Source organism: Ostrinia nubilalis, chromosome 24, assembly GCF_963855985.1.
Source record: "Ostrinia nubilalis chromosome 24, ilOstNubi1.1, whole genome shotgun sequence".
NCBI lineage: Eukaryota > Metazoa > Arthropoda > Insecta > Lepidoptera > Crambidae > Ostrinia > Ostrinia nubilalis.
Genome location: NC_087111.1, coordinates 8536184 through 8562119, shown reverse-complemented (window position 1 = coordinate 8562119; position 25936 = coordinate 8536184). Strand labels below are relative to the sequence as shown.

The window sequence follows — 25936 nt, the reverse complement described above, 5'->3', positions numbered from 1 at the left end:
GATGGTAATCCATACAAATTAATTGTGAATATGTAACTGAATAAAAATAATATGACATTTGTATGAAACACAGCCTAGGCCGTTACAGCTAAAGGAAAACCAATTTCGAATGCGCTAGAAGTTTTTACGAATAATTTATTCATGTCGTCTTTTTTTAAGTCTTGTTTGTTAAGTATTATCTTTAAATTCAAGTTGCAACTACAGATGCAATATGTAATGGTTATTATTAGTCGTAATTGCAAAACACACCGCAAAAGGTAATTCATTAAGCAAATATAACATTTTCCGCGATAATTGTTTGCACGCAAGCACTTGTTGATCTAAGATGCTGCCAATGATTGCCAAGCCATTGTTTGATGAACAGTTAAAGCATAATACCTGTAGCAATCTAAATAAAAGCTCATTTGCCCGTTCTCAAGGTTCTTAGCTCTTCGCCACCACAAGAGAGAGCGATCAAACGGCCAATCGCTTCAGTAGAGATTTGACCGCGGCGCGAACTTGACGTTCTAAAACGCATTCTACTTTCGAACGTCTTTCAAAACGCGCGCCCTTTTTTGAAGTTTAGGACCTTTTTTCAAAATTTGAAAAAGTTTGTTCAGTGAAAAGTTTTTTAAATTTGTTAATGGACCTGCTTTTTATTTTGTGCCAGTGACCGATAGCTGCAAAAAGTAAAAGGAGGTGAAACGTTTTTAATTTCGGTGAGTGTTTGTCGCGTGTTCTAGTTTTTTTAAGTTATTTAAGGGGCCAATGTCATGGGCTTTATTATATTTATTTTTAATCAAATTATTTTATTTTTATAATTACTTTTAAGTCATAAGGCAACTTAACGTTCTAATTTCTATATGTATTTACTTACGTAGTACCTACATGGCGAAATTTTTAAGTAGGTTTCTGAGTCATTGTACTGTAACCTGATATTACTTTTATTTGCTGTAACAGCTTTTTCGTTTCACAAAACGTGATTGTTTATCAGTGTACGCCGTTTAAACACCTTTTATTGATTGTGAATCTAAATGTTATTGTTTTTTAATTGAATTTCAAACAGTATTAGTAAATTTTCTATTAAGTGAGTAAGAGTAACTAGAAGAAATAGAAAATAATGTAAATTGACTCTACATTAAGCAACTTGCTTCTGAATATATTGTAACTTCCTACTTTTTTATATTTTTAAACCGGCAGACAGTGGTGACTGAGTTTGTTGCGGCGCTTCTTCTCAGCACTTGCCAAATGTTTGTCTCAAAGCGCTGGTAGGGCATAAAAATAATGGGACATGTATAGGCTCCTTAAGATCATTTGACGATTTGTAAGTACTAATTTAATTAGTCTAAACAAACAAATTTAGATTTTGATTGACACTGGATGGATTAGTTGATCTTTGTCAGAATAATAACAGATAAACGAATTTTTTTTACGTCTCTACATGTCACAAACTAAATTATTAAAAAAGTTTAACTTCAAAGTCATCCTGCACAAATAACACTATTTTAAAAAAAAAAAACAAATAAGATGCCTAAATGTTTTTATTAACTTAATTTGTGTACAAAATCTCAATATCTGTGTAACGGTGTCAAAAATTATGTAAAAATATTACAATGCTTGTCCGCGGCTGTCATAACGGACCTTACGAAATGTATTTGACTGTTTTTACACACTTTATAGCAAAATATATTTTTTGAACAAATACCACGTAACTAGGTTATTATTGCCTTAATACGTGTTATTTTTGAGTTGAAATAAAAAACTTTCATTACATTAACTGTTAAATTTTTACTTAAATTACGAATGACCCTTAAAATCGTATCGTAGGTACGTAAACGTGTTAAATGCTTTTTTGTTATCTTTATGTAGACGAAAATGCAATGAAAACTGCCATAATAACATAAAGGTAGCGTAGTTTGCGTTTTGATTCCAGACGTAGTCAGGTTCGGGTACTACAAGACCTGGCGATAAAAAAAATCAGAATCAGTACCTACTCAAAACAAAAAAAAGCAAATAAATTATTTATAACTTTAATTTTATTAATTTAATCTGATTTAATTAATGTAATAACACTAATTAGGTCATTAATTGTCATTTTTATAAATTACAGATTTTTTTCAAAGTTACGAACTTTTTCAATCGGATTCATTAAAAATAATTGCGTGACAAATGTGGGCATAATTGTCAATTGAATTACCTAATTATTAATTCATGATTATTTTCTACATTTAAAACACTCAAAATGAATATAGGGTGTAAAGAAAAGATTAGATTTATAGAACGTCTTCTGAATGCCGTTTCAGTTTATGAGTTAACATTTATAAGCATATTTTAAGGGCAAAGAATTACTTGTTAATTAAATACTGTTTACATCTTTCAAACAACGTCCAATATTGCTCTATCAACATAAAGGGATTGCTCTATCCCTATCAAATTTTAAAATTACTCGTCTCTAGTACTCCACTTGAATAGACATACGAGAAAGTAGTGATTTACTAAGTAATATAATAAAAACTTTAATGACTCTGTTGCGTGAGTCATAATACTCTGTAATATCTGATACTTTTACCGAAAACGATTTCACAAAATGACTCTACATTTTCATAGAAACTTTCGTTTTTAAACGTACACCAATTGTGGGAAGTCTGCCTAAACTAAAGCTTCAACCACACCAACGCGTGCAGATCGCCATCGGCATCGCCGGCGCGATCAAAGGCCAATGACAGGTCGCGCGATCCATGACAGTTCACGCGACCTGTCATTTCCCTATGATCGCCCCGTGATCGCGCCGCGAGCGACGGCGATCTGCACGCGTTGGTGTGGCTGAAGCATTACTTATAAAATATTATGATTAATCTCACTTGTCTTGTGCGTGATTATTTTAATTACTTGTCAGTAAACTGACTAAAAATCTAGTAGAGTATCAATCAAGTGCCAAATTTTTCTTCATTGATACTTGATCAAATTAATTACAATAAAAGTGATATCGAATTGAGCCTCAAAGAATAACTTTTAATAAAATAATACATTCGTGATATAAATCAGTAAAGTCAGAAGAAACTGATTTTTTTTAAACTTATTAATAATTTTTATGAGTATTTATTTTTAGAGCGACCATTGTTTTTAGGAAGTGGCATTTAGTGACTCTCGAAATAAGACGCGAGGTTAAAAGTCAACATTTTAAACTGGAGATAACAAAAAGGAAATAATTGATCAGGAAATGTTACCAGTGCTAAGAAATGGCATTTACATTAAGCTAAATTATTGTTTTAATCTTTATAAGTACAAGGGTATATCATTCAACTCTTACTTATTGACCATTTAAGAAAGGTGAGCTTAGGTCTTCAAAAAGTCTCTACTTCAGTAGATAAGTAACTATATTATGTAGAGCACTGACTGGAAAAAATAAGTATGATGCACCTTATACCTTATTAAATGTTAACCCATAAGTAAGAGTTTCACAACGATACAAGTAACACACATTACAGAAAAAAATCGTTGAAAGTACAACTTTAATCATTACTTAAAGTAATCATTCTTGAGTCTGTAATTGAAAAACAACTCTCAAATTAATCTCGATCCAATCTTAGTCATATGCTATGATTGATTTTATTAATACAGGGTGTTAGGTAAATTGGTATATGAGTATATTTCAATGATAATATAAAATTTCTGACTTCACCATACCATTTATACGAGTATGCATATGTTAACATGGGCTAGTGTCGGCTCATATACCCATTTACCTAACACCCTGTATAAATTCAATAATCAAGAACCTTCAGGATCGGCCATTGCTGGAAAAGCAAAAATGGCCGATCTTTGACACGTCCGATGACATCAGTTCCTGGTGCATTGTCCATTGTTCTCCATCTGTTAATAAACTTCTGCAATCTTACACTCACTATTGTGGCTTGTGAAATAATATCAAGTTCAATCAAGTCATAACATTTGTCTTTTCCTGCAAAACGCCGGCCGAAGTTCAGGTTTCTCTGAGACAATGTGTTGCGAACCCTTTCACTGTCCGCTAAAATCGTACCTAATTCAAATACGTTATCAGTATTATAGTACTTACAACGTTTATAATTCAAGTTTTTCTGCAATATTGACAAAAATCTAAACTAAATATTAAACAGAGGTGGAATTGTGTAAAGCAATCGTTATCATTTGACAGTTCACAACGTACGATGATTCTGTCAAACGCTTTGTTTAGCTGACTTTATCGTACGTTATGAACTGTCAAATGATTACGATTGCTTTACACAATTCCACCTCTGGTCAAGTTCAACCCATCTGGCCACGGTGGGGAATGTAGGGCAAACCCTCTATCCGCCCTTTTGCAGGTCAAAGTCAAAATTTCTTTATTTGTATACTAGCGGCCGCCCGCGACTTCGTACGCGTGGATCCCGTTTTACCCCCTTCATCTATCTTACGCGGTTTAGATTTTTTCATACAAATGTTTTTTCCCGCTAACTCCCGTTCCCGTGGAAATTTTGCAATATCCTGCTTTAACTTTACTAAGGTACCTGCATGCCAAATTTCAAGCGTCTAACTTAAGCGGTTTAGATTTTTCATAAAAATGTTTTTTCCCGCTAACTCCCGTTCCCGTGAGAATTTTGCAATATTCTGTAGTAACTAAACTTTAAGTTTACTAAGGTACCTGCATGCCAAATTTCAAGCGTCTAACTTAAGCGGTTTAGATTTTTCATACAAAAGAATTTTCCCGCTAATTCCCGTTCCCGTGGAAATTCCTAAGTATACTATAACCTGCCCAGGAGTATGAAGAATAATTGTACCAAGTTTCGTTAAAATCCGTCGAGTAGTTTTTGTTTCTATAAGGAACATACAGACAAACAGACAGACAGACAAAAATTTTACTGATTGCATTTTTGGCATCAGTATCGATCACTAATCACCCCCTGATAGTTATTTTGAAAATATTTTTCATGTACAGAATTGACCTCTCTACAGATTTATTATAAGTATAGATAACTAACTATACTTACTTACAAAAAGGCCAGGAGAGACTAAATCACCTGATGATGATGAGATGAATTGGTCTTACAAATTGAACGTGTCTTCAAGTCTTCATACTTTGCCTAGATCAGTCATGTCAGAACCAAAAGAAGATAACTGGCAGTTGCTAGACAAATTAAAAAAAATAAAACCGACTTCAAATGCGTGAACACAAAAAAAAAACTAAAAATTAAAAATATTGCGTATAAAAAAGTTCATCCCCAATTTTCCACCCTTGTGGGTGAAATATTTTCTTCAAATTCGCATGAAATCACCCTTTTGATAATACCTATTCAAATTGATTTATAATCGGCGGAGATATTGCGTATAAAAAAGTTCATCCCCAATTTTCCACCCTTGGGGGTTGTTTTTTTTATTATTAAATTTAAATGGGACCACCCTTGAGGTATTACCTATACGCCGAAAAAATATTTGTTCAAATCAGTTCATAATTGGCGGAGTTATCGCGTAACAAACATAGAAAAAAAAAAAACATACGGGTCGAATTGAGAACCTCCTCCTTTTTTGAAGTCGGTTGAAAAATCAGGTGCGATTTCGGTATTCACAAACGATGCTTGCTTATGTGAAGCAGCAAATCGAATGCACAGCGTTGAATAGAGCTCTGTGATTAGTTCATGTATCGCCCTGTGCGTATACTGTACTGTGAGACCTCATAGTTTTGTTTGTGAATACGGGCGTTATTCTAACAATATGCATTTAAAAATTGTACTTAAACATATTTTATGACTAATTTATGGAATGGAACTTAGAATAATAACTTTATAGTACCTAAATAAGGCTATATGATTTTATAGCTTTAACTAATTATACGATACGAGTACCATATAAGGAGTATTGTGTACCTATTTATATTATGTTTGTTTACTTTAACCCTTTCACATATACTTATGTAATTTGTTAATTACCGTGCCCGCGACTTCGTACGCGTGAAAACAGTTTGATTAATATTTCCCGTTTTTGCAACATTTTTCTTTACTGCTCCATCCCTATTGGCTGTAGGGTGACAGATGTTATATTATAGCCTAAAGCCTTCGTTGATAATTGGACGAGCTAACACAAAAATATTTTTTGAAATCAAATCATTAGTAGAGTAGTATTTTTAAAAAAAAACCTCAATAGATTAGCTACGATTAAAATCGTAGAAAAATAATGTTCTTAATGAGAAAGGCAATTTTGAATGTATTAACGTATTTACATTTATTTACAATCAACTTTTCCAAATTACTTAAAACATTGATTTGTTCCGTTTTGCGTCACACTTCATTAATTGTTGTCATTATTAATTAATACCCATTATGAATGATATCATATAGGATGCTATTATCAAAATAACGTCATTAGACTTCTTCTTGAAAGTTCCATTAAAAAATAAGTAACATAATAAAAATAAAGGTAAAGATTCCGGGAAGTGTATGGAAATTTTTCCTGGAATTTTTCTTCCAAAAGCGAAAATTTTCCGGTAATTTACTTTGGAAGGTCAATAAGCTTTAGCATGACTAACTTTATTTTGCAAACACACTCATTGTGTAAACCTACATTCAGAAAAACATATTTATTTACTTTTAAATTAACAGGCCACCGCATTTCTTGCATCAATAGGTATTGTTAATTCTGTATGATGATTAAACGAACATAAAATCTAGATTTCCTGTCACGTATTAAATACCAATCTAGGGTGATCTTAGAGTTAATAATTAATTAATCTACCATTAACAACGCTCTAACTAACCAATAAATAAGTTTATAGCTCATGCTTAGAATAAAAATTAATTAACACGCCATATTGATGTTGTTCTATGATGTGCATTTTAATTACCAATAACGTCTTACATTAATTACATTAATAAAACTCTGAATAGTAATTATTTTTTACATCACTTGGAAAAAATTACCTAGCTCTACTTAGTCTTGCTTAAAACCAATGGAAAACAATGTTTTTAGATTTTTTTCTATACGTATAATATTTTATGTTAACTGATGGTGTAGTATTTTATTTCCATTGTACAATAGCTCATCTTTTAAGTAACTTAAAACCTCAGACGTATTTGATATCTATTAATAAGCTTGACCCTTACTAGAGCCATGCATTTATATGTTTATGAATGAGTGATCTCTCGACCAATCGGAAAATAATGTAGGTCTGGAAAATTATTTTCCCACGTTATCTATTCAGCCAGTACATTCTTCAAGTATGAGTAGCTATTTAATATAATTTATTTTTATTATTTTTTTCAAAAAGAAAAAAGTTAAGAATATTAATAGCAATATAGCACTTTTTAACATCCAAAACCTTACCAACTTGGAGCAATAAATAATTTCAATTCAAAAAATCTGTAGGCCAGACATAACGTCGGGAATTTTGGCGGCCACTTAAAAAAAAAACAAATTAAAATTCAAAAAATTCCAAGCATATTCCAAGCAAAACATTGCTGTCGTAAAATAGCCTTTATCGCAACTAACTTAAGATGCCGTTAGCTTGAAGTGCCATCGTCTTAGACTTCCTAAACACCTAGAGCTTTTAAAAATCATACACGTATGTATCTCAAGTACATAGTAAATCTAATCTTGCACAGCTACTAGTACGTGACGTACATAATACTACTGTTGATATCTTTGCGAAACTGTGGGCGATGCAGTGTTGCCAACTATTCTTTTAACACTAGCTTTCCGCCCCCGCGGCTTCGCCCGCGTGGAATTTTGTCTGTTACAGAAAAACTTTGTTGCGGCGTCCCTATTTAAAAAACCTAAATAAAAACTATCCTATGTCCTTTTCCGGGACTCAACTATATCTATGCCTTTCATCAAAATCGGTTCAGTGGTTTAGGCATGAAAGCGAGACAGACAAACAGACAAACAAACAGAGTGACTTTCGCATTTATAATATTAGTAGGTATAGATACTAGGTACTAAATTCATTTTAAAAAAGCTAAAGATTTAAAGCTAGGCCTAATCCAAGATGGAGCGGAGAAGATTATGCATTTAAATGCATTTAAATAAATTGTTTATTTCTCTCTTCACAAAGTAGGAAACATGCGTACTTAAATACAAGGTCTTATAATAGTAGTCTTAGCTTAATTCCTATCACTTGTGAGAGACTGGTGCCTGAAGTAGGTTTCAAAGAAACCTGTGACACAGGTCGCCAGAAGTCGTCGGATGATGGTCGGAGAAGAGTTTTGAATAACCAATCAGATTTCATTATTTCCACTTCTCTCCGCTACGCGCCACGCCGCCGCTGTCAAATTCTATAGAAAAATTTGACGGATCGACATTTCTCCGCTTCGCTCCGTATTGGTGGAAACCTTAACGTCCCCAAAAAAAATAGATATAGGTATTGTAGGTACAATAGACACAAAGTTCATAATTATTTAGATCGTGAAGAAAAATCAAATATATTTTTGAAATTTTACCTACAAACGGCTAAGTCCAATAAATTGAGTTTGTTCTGTACCTACTACCACATAATAATAATAAGTACTCTACTACACCTGAAAAGCTTTTTATTTACACCATTAAAACTAAATGACATTGCGTCGTTCATATTGCAATTTGTTCAATGTCAAAAAATTCTGACAAAATATAAATTATTTATGGAGACTTTCACATTTATATTAAAAAGAACAAACTGCTTAGGAAACATTAGTTAAAAAACATTTTGGTGTCTTAAAAGATTTTTTTTCTGTATGTCCGCTGTTTTTTTACTCTCCTGTAAACTTGTCATTTTTGACATAGAACAAATTGCAATATGAACGACGAATGTTCAAAAAAATACTGTTGAAGATACCAACTTATTTAACTGTATTTTCAATTAAAATAGTAAGACATTTAAAATTAAATTGATTATTTTGTCAAAATCAACTCATTATTTTTTTTAATTTACAGAACTTGACACATTTTTTCCTTCGTTTTTTATTTACTGTACCAAAGAGTTGGCAACACTATTCAGGTCGTGGCGGGAATCCTAAGTCTACATCCGCCATAGATACATACACGGGTCCTTTTTTAGAAGCGACTGTTGTGAGCGGTATGCATTAACAAGAATGTTGAATGATAGTTTAAAGAATTAAAATTATTCTGTATTGTTATTAGAGTACTAGCTGTGCCCGCGACTTCGTACGCGTGGAAATAGTTTTAATATTTCCCGTTTTTGCAACATTTTTCTTTACTACTCCACCCCTATTGGCTGTAGGGTGATGTTACGTAGCCTAAAGGCTATCCAACACATAAATATTTTTTCAAATCGGACCAGTAGTTCCTGGGATTAGCGCGTTCAAGCAAGCAAACTCTTCAGCTTTACAATATTAGTAAGATTTGTACAGTAGAATCAATCTTTTTTGTTTGATCACCCGTCAATGGGTCACCCTGTATAGACTGCACTTTGGAAGAATCTTTACGAATGCAGGTGTTAATGTATTTAACTATTAATAAATCATTATTGTCACATTTTTTTGTAATTGTGAAACGCTCAATATTTATACACAAAGTTGACCGCAATCGTTTGTTAATTAATGTTACATAGACAGTACAAATTACGGAAAATTACATACAATATGGGTATTTTACGTATCCTTTCAAGTTTACTTTTCACATTGCTACGTGAATGAATAGACCGGGATAGTTTAAGTTTGTATTCATATTGATTGTTGGACACAAACAAACACATGTATTTAAGTATTGCTATTTACATAGTAATTTAATACAGGAAAAAATTATAATAAAAATAAACTTTTTTAAAAACAAGCTTTTATTCTGAATTTCGAAAGCTTGTATCGCGCATGGAATTTATTCCTCTTTTTCTCTGTTTGCGCTACAAGCTTTTGAAATTCAGAATAAAAGCTTGTTTTTAAAAAAGTTTATTTTTATTATAATTTTATTTTACACTTTTTAGTTATATCTTAATCTCAGGACCCTGGACATTATCTAACACTAAAGTGCTCGAAAAGACAAATCCAACGAACCCAAACTCGATGAGTTTCCGCCGTTTTGTTTAGGAGTTCCTATGGCCACCTCCCGACTCCATCATCAGACCCGCTCAATGGTACCATAATATTGCATTGTCATCGTACTTACATAAGTATACCAAATTTCAGCTCAATCGGTTGAGGAGAACTGGTCTTAAATTCAGTTGCAAGATTTGTCCCACACATACTAACAAGTGAAGTCAATATAAAGCTTGTAATAATAATAAAAAATAAAGGAAGTTTTCTTTGAGTAAAAATGTTCTACGGTATTAAGAGTACTTTCCCTCCAGGTCGCATTACAAAATTCCACCCTGTATACCATGTGAGTTATATTGATCAATTAAACCAATAATTATGTTTTATAAGTGAAAGAAACGACGGGTTTTTTTAATAGACCCGAAATTAACTAATCGGTGCATCTGTTTTCGGCACTTTTGCTCTCGCAATCATGTCACGAAAAGGCTGATCCCTAAAGCCCAAAATGACATTGATCTAAACTCTTCGCAATCCCCATCTAGGTCATAGAACAAATTCTACCGCCACCCCATTATCGATACACTCACGCAGTGAAATTAACCTTCGTGTGGATTCGGATCACGCGCACTATTGTAATCGCCCTTGGCCGGTGGTTCACCCGTGAAGAAATGTCTCGGCTGTTTGACCTTAGCTGCGCCGTGATGCGCTGTAAATATTGCTAATTAAGTATTAGAATTTGTCATTGGAATTTTAGCAAAGGAGCTAGGTATGCTGAATAACGTATGCTTCTTCTAGGAGTTTTTTTAGCTCGTTTGTTTCCAGCCAGAGTTTAGTTATTATCATGCCATAATTATAGTTAGCTTGGCGTCATTGGGTGCCCAGGTAAAATGTGAAATTCCTCAGTAGGTAATTTTTTCTTCTTCAGTTCTTTTGTTGAAAGTTGAAAAGAACTGCTGTTGTTTTGGTTGGATAGATGACCTCAGCAAGACGTTCAATGCAGGCCGATACTGAAAATCATTAGAGGAGGCCTACCTTCGACAGTGGACGTCGTATGGCTGGAATGATGATGATATTGCAATATCCTTCCCAATTACCTACCATATCTTTTCAATTGAAATTTCTCCCAAAATACCTACTCAACATTTAGTGACTTATCCATGAATTCGTCACACGCAGTTGAGTCACTTTCGTAGTCACGTAGAAATATCCACCTAAATTTGCTTCTAACAGTCAAAAATAGGCCTAAAACCATGGATTCTTCATTACCTAACCACCAGCCCTGTCCGGTAATCTGTTCATCCAACACTAATCAAGGAACTGGTGATTAGGTATATGCACGGAACTAAAGCGCGGAAGCAGGAACCACGTAACATGGTATCATTTTCTTGCATCTCTCGGACTATCGTTGTGCTGGCATCATTATGTATTGTCCTGGAGTATTCTTTGTAGTTGACAATAAGGTCCAGTTTCCACCAAAGCAAACTAAAGTCGCTGACATAGCCCGACGGATTAGCAAGCTGAAGTGGCAATGGGCAGGGCACATAGTACGCAGAACTGACGGCCGATGGGACAGCAAGGTTCTGGAATGGAGGCCGCGTACCGGAAAACGCAGCGTGGGACGTCCACCTACAAGGTGGACCGACGACATCGTAAAGGTAGCAGGGAAGCGCTGGACGCAGGCCGCTACCAATCGATCAACATGGAAAGCATTAGGGGAGGCCTATGTTCAGCAGTGGACGTCCCATGGCTGAAATGATGATGATGATAATGAAAGATTAGAAGAGATGTGTGTGATTAAGCAATCAGATTCGGTTCGGAAACCTCTCCTCCCTGCTTTGGTGGAAACAGGCCTAACGGGATTTTACACGTCATACTTTTTTTTATTGAGATTTCATATTTCGAAAGTCAACTAAAAGTTTTATTTATAAGAGTAGGCGCACACCGTTGATTTTTAGTTGGCCGATAGTTTTGCCCGATTTTAAGGGTAGGCGCACACCGTTGATTTTTAGTTGGCCGATAGTTGTGCCCGATTTTAATTTGTATGAAAAATCGCCCAAATCGAATCGGCGTAGTGTGCGCACTCCCATACATGCCCATACTGATCAACTGCCCGACTAAACTATCGGCCGACGAAAAATCAACGGTGTGCGCCTACTTTATAAGCGTACAGGAAAGCTCTTGGCTTGCATCATGCATTTCATCTGATGAAAATTGTTGATCAGGCGGAAGCTGCGAAGTTGAAATTGTACTATCGGAATCAGTATTACCATTTATTTGCTTTAAATGTGGTACAAAAGATGGATACCGATATCTAAGTAATATCTTACCATAATCTGCCGAAACTAAAAATTTTTTAACATAGTCATTTTGACGACAGACTTAGGTAAGGGTGGTTGCTAGTCAGGCAGACTTAAGATAAGCCTAAATACCAAACAAATTTTAGACCCCACTGGGAATTGTCTCGAAGCGCTGGTAGGGCCCAAAAGATAAGGAGACATGTAAAGTGCCCCATAAGGGCTACCTTTTCTTTTTATTGTTTGCTATATTTGACGTTCATAAGTGCCACTTGTAGTCTAAACTGAATAAATATTTTTGATTTTGAATCAAACCAACAAAAGAATTTCTGTCCAAAATATCCGATATGGATGGAGGTTAATTTGATGCTATTTTTAACTGGCTAGTAGAGTACAATACGGTACATTTGTATTGAGAACGCAAAATATCCGAGCAAGGATTGAAACCGGTTAAAGTTTCGGAAAACACCGGTTATATTTGGACTAACGATTTGGTTGACATTATTTTTAGGGTATGTTACTATTTTGAATAAAACTTATGCCAATTTAAGGCAGAGTTCACCAACTTACTTGAACCGTAACTATAATAATATCAAGGTGTCTTTTGTATGGAGTTTAGGACAAATAGTGATTTTTTCCCTTTATTTGACTTTGGGTCTAGACTCTAGACAGTGTTTTTGTAGGTCGACTTTGTCTCTAACAGTGATAGACGTAGGTACACTAGTATTTATTGAAAAAACAGTTACTTACACAGATTTACATATTTTTAGAAAAAATTCTAGAAGTTCTAGTACAAAATTTTTGTAGAGTTTATCTCTACTCAAATTCATTTATAAATATAAAACTCAAAGGTGACTGACTGACTGACTGACTGACTGACATAGTGATCTGTCACCGCACAGCCCAAACCACTGGACGGATCGGGCTGAATTTGGCATGCAGGTAGATGTTATGACGTAGGCATCCGCTAAGAAAGGATTTTACGCAATTCCACCCCTAAGGGGGTAAAACAGGATCCACGCGTACGAAGTCGCGGGCGGCCGCTAGTCACTAATAAATCCTCTCGCTTCCCACTTTACCAAGAAACGGCATATTCCCAAAATCTATGTTACTATGTTAAAGACCCGGTAAGGTCACAAAGTGAGCCGATTCCGTCGTAATGTCTGTTGTAACGAATCCACGCAACACCCGTAACGTCTGACCGCGGCGGCGGCCAACCGGTTTCTGAGAGTAGGTATGCGCATGGGCCATAGTGATGTTCTTTGTTTCTTATAAATATACGAATTTATTTACGGCTAAATTGCTATCAGATAGCAAAAGCAGATTAAAAAGTGGGATTTTATAATTTTAAAAGTAAGAAATGGAATTTTGCGGATATCAGCATGCAATAAGCCTTATTTATAGGAGATAAGGAGACATGTAAAGTGCCCCATAAGGGCTACCTTTTCTTTTTTTATTATTTTCTATTGACGTTCATAAGTGCCACTTGTGGTCTAAACTGAATAAATATTTTTGATTTTGATTTTGATTTTATTACTATTTGCGGACTTCGTACACGTGAAACTTTATAGTTTGAATCATTTTCCCGCTCTAAAACTCCTTTTGAATAACTATTCTCATTGATGCTCTGCTCTTATTAGTCTTAGCGTAGTATTTAGCTTATAACCTTCCTCAATAAATGGGCTATCCAGCATAAAAATAATTTTTCAAATCCGACCAGTAGTTCCTGAGATTAGCGCGTTCAAGTAAACAAACTCTTGAGTTTTATAAGTATGAACAGATTTTAAAAAGTTAATAATTATTATTTAAAAGCTTCATCATAATCATCATCATCTCAACCATAGGACGTCCACTGCTGAACATAGGCCTCCCCCAATGCTTTCCATGTTACCCGGTTGACAGCGGCCTGCGTCCAGCGCCTTCCTGCTACCTCTAAAAGCTTGGTGACGTAGATTTATACGAAACTAGCTTTTCACCCGCGGCTTCGCCCGCTTTGAATTTTGTCTGAATTTTGTTTCAAAAACCGGGATAAAAACTATCCTATGTCCTTTCCCGGGACTCAACCTATCTCTATGCCATTCATCAAAATCGATTCAATCGAATCAAAGCGAGACAGACAGACAGAGTTACTTTCGCATTTATAATATTAGTATAGATGATTTTTTTCTATATCTACAGGGTGTTAGGTAAATGGGTATATGAGCCGACACTAGCCCATGTTAACATGGTCATATAAATGGTATGGTGAAGTCAGAAAATTGATATCTTCATTTTAATTATTTTAATTTTCATACAAATCGCATTTTATAAAATTTATTTTGTATGAAAATTAAAAAAATTAAAATGATGATATCAAATTTCTGACTTCACCATACCATTTATATGACAATGTTAACATGGGCTAGTGTCGGCTCATATACCCATTTACCTAACACCCTGTATAGGTACGTATTAATTGTCCGTATCGTCACATCACTAATCGACAAACGAATAGAGAAATGGGGTCACGGTGTCAGTGCACGTATCATCGCTCTCCCCAGACGATGTCGCTTTCGATGTCGCATCTCATTAGATGCCCACAAGGACAAATGTAGAAGGTCTATAACATTAACCGCCTCTGTGGTCTAGTGGTAAGACCACCTGCTTCAGACGCAGAGGTCCCGGGTTCGATTCCCAGTGGGGGCAGATTTCTCTGTTCGGTTTGGTTGGTGGTAGGGCTTGTTCTAAGTCCGCCTGGCTAGAATGTCCATTTTAAAAATAACTAAAATTGATCAATTTCTAAACTCATAAAACTTTTCCATTGACATTAATAATTAAAACTGGTCAATCTCAAAACTCATGAAACTTTTCTATGGACATAATACTTCTTCTTCTTATCGTATCGACAACAAACCTACACAGTGTCAGCCCAAAACTCCGCCACAAGAGTGGCGTTGTTGACATAATAGTAAACCTGTTCGATACACCTTAGGCCCAGCTACCTCCAGTGTCAATCAATGTGTGTAATTTTGGGACACCCTGTTAAGGTTAGAACTCCTAGACCCAATATTCAATTCCTAAATTGGACGTGGTTTCGTGAGGATAGAATGATTATTATGTTATTTTGTGGTCATTTGGGTAATTTTAACGAGAAGTATGCTATTACTAAGCTATTTGGCTGTGAATTTTCTAGAATTACATAATAACACGCATTGTAATAATTATAGGGCTAGTACGCGAAATATGACAGCCGACCTTCGGATTTAGTTTTTAGATTGTAGGAGTAATAACAAATAAATATGTAATTCCTGTTCCTATTTAAATAATTCGTAATATACGAGTACCGTAGATGCTGGTTAGTTTTGCTTTAGAGAACAACTTTGTCTCAAAACTATGAAGGACTAGCGGCCGCCCGCGACTTCGTACGCGTGGATCCCGTTTTACTCCCTTAGGGGTGGAGTTTCGTAAAATCTTTTCTTAGCGGATGCCTACGTCATAACATCTACCTGCATGCCAAATTTCAGCCCGATCCGTCCAGTGTTTTGGGCTGTGCGTTGATAGATCACTATGTCAGTCAGTCAGTCAGTCACCTTTGAGTTTTATACATATCGACACCTTCAGGTTCAATTGTCGTATAAACCATTTTGGCCAAATCGAGTTATTTATTTTTATCAGAATTTTTTTCTCTATCGAGCTGTATATTCGAAATATTGAAATTCGCTAAAAAAATGTTTATACGCCCCAAAAAACTATAGCCTAAAAGATAAATAAATACCTTATAAACAGTGTAAAAACCGAACGCTTGTTTTTGGTATTTTTGCTAAGATGTATCAACCATACATTTTTTTAAGCCAGGACGTAAAACTCTCTCGTAATTGAAAATGGTTTTTACGCCCAAAGACATGGCGTTTTATGTCCAGATTCAACGTCGTAAGTCCACGTGTTCAATATGGTAATTATCTGTTTCATATTCATATTCATTTATTTATTGCATCACATATGTATGTATGTACAGTAAGTTTTTCTTATTTATAAAGTTAAAGAAAGTTGATTGTTTCTACTTTTAAAGATAATAACTAGATATATAAGGTTGCTTTCCAGGTCCAGTACATCCGTGAATAGGGATGATGACTGGGTTATGAAATCGAAATTCTATTTAGTCCGTCAGACAGAGAATTAGAAAATTTAGACTCATATTTTTAATTTTTCCCATAATCGAAAAATTACTGTGTTATATTGAGTTGAAATGTCGCGTGACGTCACTTTTGAGTAAAAATTCTACTCAAGCGTGACGTATCGCGCCATTTCAACTCGATGTAGCACTGTTATTATTAAATTATGAAAGAAAATAAAAAAATATGAGTCTCTTATTTTCTAATTAGTATCTGTTTGACGGACAAATAATGGAATTTTGTCATCTAGCCTACCTATTGATCTCGACTAAATGTGATGAATTCAAGACTTTTAAACAAAGAAAACAAGCCATAGTGTGCTCAAGAAGGCTATTTATACCCTTTTGAGATGCTCTGTAATAGTTAATTACTTTACAAGTACTCCAACTTTTAATTGTTGCCAGTTACTTTTAGCTGTAATTTAAATTTGGATTTCTTGTAAAGATATAAATTCCTTAGAGAAATTCTCAAAAAATTACAAATCCTTCTCCTGAGCATACTGGGGCTCTTCTCTTTATGCAAAATTTATCATAACCAAACGAAATCAATATGCGTCAGCAGAGAACCAGGAAAGCTGTCTTAATGTTTTGCTGTAATTGTATTTTTTTGTTCAAAATTTATGGTGATTAGTTTTGTTTAGAATTATTAGAAATATTATTTGTTTTGCCATAATTTTCCTGCAAAATTGTAAAAAAAATTGTTATTTTTCGTATGCAAGCAAATTTATTATTTCTACCTCAACCAAATATAGTTTTTACACTGTTAAATATCTTTGTGCAAATTCTCTAAACAACAAAAGTCTGGAAATAGTAAACAATACATTATTTACATACATAGTTTTAATAATACATTTGAATAAATCACTTTATCAATGGGTATATAAACCAAAAAAAATACATCTAATGGTCTTTAAGCCATCAATTTCAGTCTCGTGTTTACAAAAAATTCAAATACGACGTAAAGAGTTATTTTTAGGTCAAATATAATGGGTCGTATAAACCACCGAGTGCCTTTTTCAACGACGTATCTCCAAGCTAACTTTAAAACTACTGAAGATGCCCATTTTTTAAATATTTAGACTTTTTCATCGCAAAAATTGAAAAATGTTTTCTCTTTGACATTTTTTTATAACTTCTCAAATAAAAAAGTTACGATTTTTTTATTAAAAAAAAAAACGTTTTTTGGCTCTCCTGAAAAGTAGGGTTTTGGTTTATACGACAATTGAACCTGAAGGTATCGAATATATTTAGATGATTTAATTTACGGTACATAAATATTATTTACATCGATATTACTAGGCACCAGATTTCGCGATCCGGACACTCGTTCTGTTCAACTGAACTGTACTGCAATCAGTGCACCTTACTTTAGTGCGACTTTGACATTCATGTGAGCGATCTAGCGCTGCATGTTTTAAGTTTGGTTACTGCAGAGGGCGGAATGTGTAAAAATTACATTAAATGTATGACGGATTGTACAGCGCCACTGGCGGAAAAGTTCAAGAACTAAAATTTTCATACATTTTTTAACGCGCTCAATAGTGAGGACGTTTTATGTAAACTTTAGTTTTTATCCTTTCCAAAATGGCGTAAGAATTTTGCTTATGATAGCTTATCTATCCTTTATAAGTCTATGGTAAATACGTACGGTTAATGGGTTTTGTATTACATAATTGATAATTCCACCATAATTCACCAGAGGAAGCAATGGAATATCGCAATCTCTTGGAATTGGATGCGCATGTAGGGTTGCCAGGTCCAAAATCACAAAAGCCGGACTTTGTGCTTCATTTGGCCGGACATTTTACCCTAAAAGCCGGACATGTGACGGGGGGGGGGGGGCTGTGCAATTAGTGTCAGTTCATGAGTGAGTACTATCATCATCGGTTACTATCCAGCATCCTGATCAGTGCGCTTCAAATGATTCTGTGGCTCGACTTTTGCCTGGCGCGGCAACCAAATAAAAAGCCTAACAAAAGCCGGACAGGCCGGACAAGGCAATATTTGGCCGGACAAGTCCCTAAAAAGCCAAACATGTCCGGCAACCCTATGCGCATGCGACTTCCCAACATGGCGGACAATCGTGCGCAGTGTTTTACGATCGCACACACTATGGGACGAAATTATGTAAATACACGACAAATTATTAATACATTGTAAAAACCTTACTAAAAGTGGATAAAATTGCGTTGAGAGGAACGATTTTATATGCCACATTTTTAGCTTTCTTGCAAAATTACACTTAAAAAATCTACACTTAATATTATAAATGCGAAAGTAACACTGTCTGTCTGTCTGTCTCACTTTCACGCCTAAACCACTGAACCGATTTTGATAAAATTTGGCATAGAGATAAGTTGAGTCCCGGGAAAGGACATAGGATAGTTTTTATCCCGGTTTTTGAAACAGAGACGCGCGCGATAAAGTTTTTCTGTAACAGACAAAATTCCACGCGGGCGAAGCCGCGGGCAGAAAGCTAGTATTTAATAAATACACAAAATATTGACAGTAATATCTATCACTGTTATTCATAGCTAGCTGTGGGCAATAAGTGACAAAAAGACCTGAAAACCTGAAAATATGAAAACCTTTTTTACAGGAACGGTTATTTATTAACACTCAAAATATTATGTTTATGTATCTAGGTGTATGTCTATTATATTAATATGTATTCGTATGTTATTTATTTTATCTAATGCTATGTAAGTATATTAATTAAACGTCATATTTATTACACCGCCTTAGTCTCTCTGCTCGACCTGTGGTTGACTGGCAGATAATGCCACCTGGCATTAAGTCCGCCACTGTACAGTTGTATGTGCAAAAGTGTAAATAAATAAAAAATAAATAAATAAAATATTCAGTAAACTCTTTTTTCGGTTCATTAAAGTTCAAAAACCTGAACAACAAAAACTAAACTTAGACACGCTATGTAAATTACCGTTATTTTCGTGACAAATTTTCGAGAAAACAAATACTAGTCACGTGAATAAATATTATGTCCACAAAGGCATATTAGAATATTGATTTTGGCGATTTTAACATGAAGATTCTAATTTACGAAATAATGCCTACTTGAAAACAATATTGTTTTGGAGTTGTTTTTCTGAGGTCATTTTTAATTTGCACTATTAACACCTACTCGTAAACGTGATGTACCGTTTACAGACATCAAGCTAAATTCTATAACATCTTAATTAGTTGTAATAGGTCCGATTTTGTAACGTAAAATGAGCTGTCGACTGTACATTTTAAACCTTTATTAGGTTCACGTGTCAAAGTTGACACGAACAAGGTACAGACAACACATTCGTCTTTAACTTAATTATTAAAATTCACACCTAAGTATTAAAACAACGTAAAATACACAGTCACATCGTATTTTTTGTAATGCCTTCGTGCAGTTTGCTTATAGCCAGTGCTAAAGTTAAGTCAATTCGTAATCAGTCAGTATTAGTTCAATTATAAAATTAATTCAAGTATTATATAAACCTATGTCTATGTACTAATGATAACAAAGAGTTTCAATTCAGCACAGTTTTCAGAAAAGAAAGAAACAAACTACTACTCGTACTATTAAACAGCAAATTACATAACTTAAACGTGTTGTATAAATGATAAGATGGCACTTTACTGAAACTTTATGCGGACTTTTTGGGAAAATTCGAAGTGACGCTGCACTCTTTTCTTTTTTTTTTTTTCAATTTTCCTATCCTCATGCACGTTTACTACCTACTTACTTTCAAACGCAAAATATTTAAAATGCAATGGCGCCCCCAACATAGAATTTGTAAAAAACTGTGAGGAAAATGGCGATCGCCATGGCAACTTCCGAATACTTTAGCCTGTTTTCGGCGAGGACACGTTTGCTTTTTTTTTAATGGCAATCCGCGGCAGGATGCGCCGTGCCAGAGGTAACTTCAATACCCCAAAACACTTTCCCGCCATTAAGTTTTTTTTTTTTATTTAAATGGCTTGCACGGCTTGTGCATTTGCCAAGATCGTGACGATGTAAAAAGTAGGGACGCGTCATTTGTGAGGAAAACCATATGTTATTGTTTTTAGTTCGCAATGCAATGGTGTAATCTATTGATGATCTAAAAATAATAAAAATATTCAACACCCGGGAAATCCTCAGCGTTTAGTTTGATGAGTCCATAATGTAAACATCAAAAAAGAGTCATGTGCAACTTAGCGCAACGAAGCGTAAAAATCACCGGCTGAAAGTGGATGTGGTCCAGCAAGCAGACATAATATCTCAGTCTATTTAACTATCTTTCGATAAAGATCAAACCACAATAAGATAGAGAACTAGCAGGTACTCTTCTCGAGTGCCTCTGGACAGCGATCAACTGGTTATATGTATAACACTTTTAATTTATAGAGTGCACCATCGGACTATCTCTACAATCGCGTGAACGCCTCAATGTGACCACGACCACTCTTCCAAGAATGAAACGACTAAGAAGACGCCATCATAAATACTTTATTTTAGCTATGAAAACAGCATTTGTCCCCAAAAAATAGTTATACAATTGGTTATACAGCATTGTAGCAGCAAAAAGGTCCCCGTTTCAGCTTATGTCATTGCAAACCATATGGTGCTAATTTTTAGATTATGGTGTGCACATGGATAAAATAGAGCTACAGACAAGGTGTCAAATGTATAGATCATTAACCTTGTCCCATTTATCATGGGGTATATGAAACTGTGTTAAGTGCGCACGCGCCGACGTGCTTGCCAAAAGGGTCCCGTTATTGTGTGACGTAACGGACTAACGGTCTTATGTACAGTCAGCGTCATAGTTCGTGACATCCAAAGTAGCCACAAAGTTCGCAATATCTTATCTTATCTTATTTAGGGCCGCGCATGGGCGCAGTGCACGTCGACCCTTTGGGATCTTTTGTGCTTCCCCTTTTATCCCCCTCATCCGCAAAGATCCTATCCATATAGTGAATCAAGTGTTTGGGTGAGATTCTTCTGGTGTCGGATAGCGCGTCGCATTCGCACAGTAGGTGTTTCATAAAGTTCGCAGTAAGTCTTTGTTACAATTGGAATAACTTGTGTTGTCAACTTTTGGCCACATTGGGTGTCACGAACTATTTTGACTCCGACTGTAGGTACAGACAACGAATTAGGGTTTCTGATTTCTCGACCTATTTTTTTTCTCGAGTTTCGGGAATTCTCGAGGCGAAAGTCTCGAGTTTTCTCGGGTCTCGAGTCTTTCAATTAAAACTGTTGAAATCGGTTGAAATTTAATAAAAACACAGGTTTTTTAATCTAATATACCTACTTTAATGCACAACAATCAATATTAGAATTTAGTACCACTTATTTTGGTAAGGAAACAAACAAAAAATGAAATCTTCTTTCATAATTAATATTAACTAATAATCATAACTTAGTTATTAACTAAAGGAACAAAAGTCATACGGTCGCGTGTACTTTAAGGATAAATAACAATAAAAAATCTGGAGCTACAATTGAATCACTTGTTTTCCAAAGGACACAAGTCCAAATAGCAAAATTACGATAAATAGTTTTTTTTTTACAAATAAAAAAACACTTTTTAATAATTTTTTAAATTTCTTTAGGATAACGACTTGAATAAACTTTACGAGGAGGCACGAGTACCTAACCTAACAGACAGTTAATAAATTTTTCGGTCTTTAAATCAGTCAGAGTTAAACATACATAATAAATAGGTATAGCATACTCGTAGGTAAACATGATTACTTAGTTTCGATTGAGATCATTCATCAGTTAAAAAAGGAAGACTAGGCCAGTCTAAAAGCAACGCTAACCTATTAAATAATTAAAAACTTACTTTTGTCTAAGAAAACAGGCTTTCAAGAGTATTAAAGCTTCAAAATCGAAACTCGAGAATTCTCGAGCTCCGGTAATTTTTTTCTCGTCTCGAATGAAGCCAAATTTCTCGAGTTTTCTCGAGTTCGAGAAGGCTCGAGCAGAAACCCTACAACGAATGCATAAGCTAAACGTTGTGCATCTTATTTAGTGGTTGCAGGAGCTATTTTGGAACCAATATTTATGTGCTGTGGACTGTACAAGATGCAGAATTATTATCTGAACTTATTGATACAAACAACGGCATGTCTAGCTAAATATTGAAATATCTTATGAAATGAGGAGATGTGCAGGAAAAACCGAAGTGACCGACATAGTCCGCTGAATTGCTAAAATCGAGTGGCGGTGGGCGGGACACATAGCTCGTAGAGCTGATGGCCGTTGGGGCAGAAAAGTTTCCGAGTGGCGACCACGGAACGGAAGACGTAGGTGTGGGCAGGCCCCCCACTAGGTAGACCGACTATCTGGTGAGGACCTTGGGGGAGGCCTTTGTCCAGCAGTGGACGTCATTTGGCTGAAACAAACGATGAATGGGCAATAAGAGCGATTTTGGAGCAAAAATTATACGCTGTGGGGACTGCACAGCTTGCAGAATCTTTTTTTGTACCGACGGCATGTCAAGTTAACACTATAGCACCTTATTTAGTCGTAATAATTGCTATTTTGCTACAAAAATGTAAAGTTTGATGTGCCGTGGACTCTACAAAGGTAATCGTGTGAAGTGAACTCTGTTGGGGTCAACTTTCACATTGCTTTAAACTGAATCATTGTAACAAATGTCATTAGGATGATCAGGACAATCGATGATTTGATCATTTGCGAAGCGAATTATGCTATGATCTTAGGTTGTTGTAATAGAGATGCTTTTGATACAAAAATGTATACCTAGTCTGACGTGCTGTTGACGGTGTGATTACAGGATTTCTATTTTTTAGTTTGTTTCTTAATATAAAAATACTTACCTTAAATAGATTAAGGCTGGGTTGCACCATCTTACTTTGACTTTCACAAACGTCAAAAATCTGTCAAACTCCAAAAAAGCACCGGTTTTCGTTATAGTTACTATCAAAGTTAGGTGGTGCAACTCAGCCTAACACAACCACACAGTGTCGATTAGCCGGTGGTGGAGGCCTGGTGTGCTTTAGCCCAGGGTTTCTAGTACGGACACCAGTCTCTACGAAATACTTATTTTTGATCCTTGTTGTTATAATTACCTGTTACAAATTGTGACCTTATGTATTTTGTAAAGAGAGAAATAAAGTTATTACCTATTTATTTATTACATGTAATCAATCTTTTTGTATTTTGTATGTACAGGATTTTTCTCAATACTGAGACCGATATGGATACCGGTGGCGAAAAAATATATTGGAAAACTCTGGCCGAAATATTTTAAACTATTATATTGCATTTATCTGAAAGTCAAGTTGCATTATGATATTTACCTAAGATCAAGTGGATTTAGCAGATCTTTTAAGGATAATAGGTAGTTATTAGGAAAAATATTAGGAAGGAAAACCCCGATATTGATCGATCATAATAAACCAATTACCTAGGTATTGAATTTTATGAGTTATATTTAATAACTTTGCTCTTTGGTTAAACCAATATAGATTAGGTATTAATATTATTATGTATTATCTGTGTTAATATCTACCTAAAATTTTACATGCAAAGTTTTTGTATTTTTGTATGTTGCATGCTTGCTACAAAATTAATTTGTAATGAGGGCTATCGTTTTTATACTTAACAGTTGGCACCCCTGGCGATTGACAGGACCTTACTCTACAGTGGCGCCATCTTGATGAGTGCAAATGTGATAGTCCTCCTACCACTTTAGCACTCACCAGTTGGTGCCACTGTCTTCGCTACTAGCAAGTGACAGGACCTTACTCTACAGTGGCGCAAACTGGTGAGCGCTAAAACGATAGCCCTCATTAGTTTATGCATTCACTAAATATTGCCAGTTTGTTTTTAAAACAAAAGAAGAATTAAAACATTAACTTCATTCCAAATTCGAATCTCCCGCGCGATTCAAAATTTCAAATACCTCAAAGAATTAAAAAGTAATAAAAATACAAAGGTCGCATAACAATTCCGAATTTGAATTTCGAAGGTCGTTCCACGGGTCGTTCTCCACTTGCGCCGAATTTCGCCGGGCGGTGACATAACGGCTCGCGGTGTTCCGGTCATCCGAACGTAACGTCATTGCGTCAATCGTGCGTGGCTCCATTGTGGCTAGGGACGAGTTTGATTGGCATTAATTTAAAATTTCTTTGATATTCTTTTGTTAATAAAAAAAAGTTTTTGTTAATATTCACGTATTGAGGTAAAGAAACTGTTTTTCTGTGAGCACTGAGATCTTAAGAGAAGTTAAAAGATCTTAAAGGTCAAATCGTACATAACATTGCTTATTTTTTTTGTAATCAGCAAGTAAAAATAAAACACGATCAAGAAGTTAGCATAGAAATTGATAATCCCATAATAAAGACATGAACGCATACGTACTTCCACATTTTTTTTTTTAGTTATACAATACTCATTACATTTCATAATTGAACCTTTTGATATTACAGTAAAGTGATGAGCATTACCGTTGTATTAAAATCCAATCAATCCTCTCTAGAGAATTTTAAAGGAATCGTGGTAACATACTTGAAATCTGAAGCGGATCTGAGTTACCAATTTCAATTCCAAGCAGTTCCGAATTGTTTCGAATCGTGGTGACATGGAGAAGCGCCGCATCTCACACACGCTGTGTCGAAAGCGCAGTGGGCCGTTGACGCGACCTGGATAAGGACAGCGATTGGGGTTTCATTAATACGAGTACAATCGACGAAGATTTGAGTGCGTTTTTTTTTCTTAATAATTATGGCTTTGCGCGGTTTGCACGCAGCTAGTGTAAAGGAAAATTTAGACTGCGGTTTCGGACTCGGTTCTAAGCAGCGTCAAAGTCATGGTTCGTTGCGACTCGTGACGAGTTGCATACCTACTTACGCTTTACTCGGGGATGGTGAACGAGGCCCTTAGACACCCCGTAGACCACTTGTTCCACCACCACACCCCCAGAGGAGGCGCAAAGACCTTTAAAGGGGGGCGCGGGCCATCTGTGTACTTAAAATAAAAAACCTGCGACCGCTGAGAGAATGCATTCCAGACTGCTCGATACGTCCAATAAAATAATCTTGACTAGAAGAGGGGGCGCGGAATTTTTTGTATGGTCAAAAGGGGGTGCTTCTCAAATAAGTTTGGGAACCAATGCAAACTGCAGACTGCTAGTCGGCCGATAGTTTGATAGGTCTGAACATGACGTATGGAAATGCCCTCCGAATACCAGTTTGGTATCGGCCAATTCCTCATACAAATTGGAAGCCGATCAAACTATCAGCCAACTAAAAGTCGGTAATCTGCAGGGTGTCTTATACTGATTTTCTCAAGATTACGAGTAAATGGCATAGAATCATTAATCAAATAATCTCTATTTCAAATATTAGCAAATTCACGTGTATTGTATTATTCACAAACAGCACATCAAGCTTGAGATGATTTCGTGCCCTGCGTGCCCAAACAACTGCACTCAGGAAGACTAATGAAGGCTACTGACAACGCCACTCTTGTAGCGGAGTTTTGGGCTGACACTGTGTAGGTTTGTTGTCGACATGACAAGCAGATGAAT

General features: G+C 35.4%; 1 protein-coding gene across 1 annotated transcript in view; it reads left to right on the top strand.

Annotated features, from left to right (window-relative positions):
* Positions 1-460: 460 nt before the first annotated feature.
* LOC135083899 (ABC transporter G family member 23-like) overlaps positions 461-25936 on the top strand; it is a 56570-nt gene continuing 31094 nt past the window's right edge. The window contains exon 1 of the mRNA XM_063978654.1: positions 461-698. The gene's annotated coding sequence lies outside the window, so the exon portion shown is untranslated. The remainder of the gene's footprint in view (positions 699-25936) is intronic.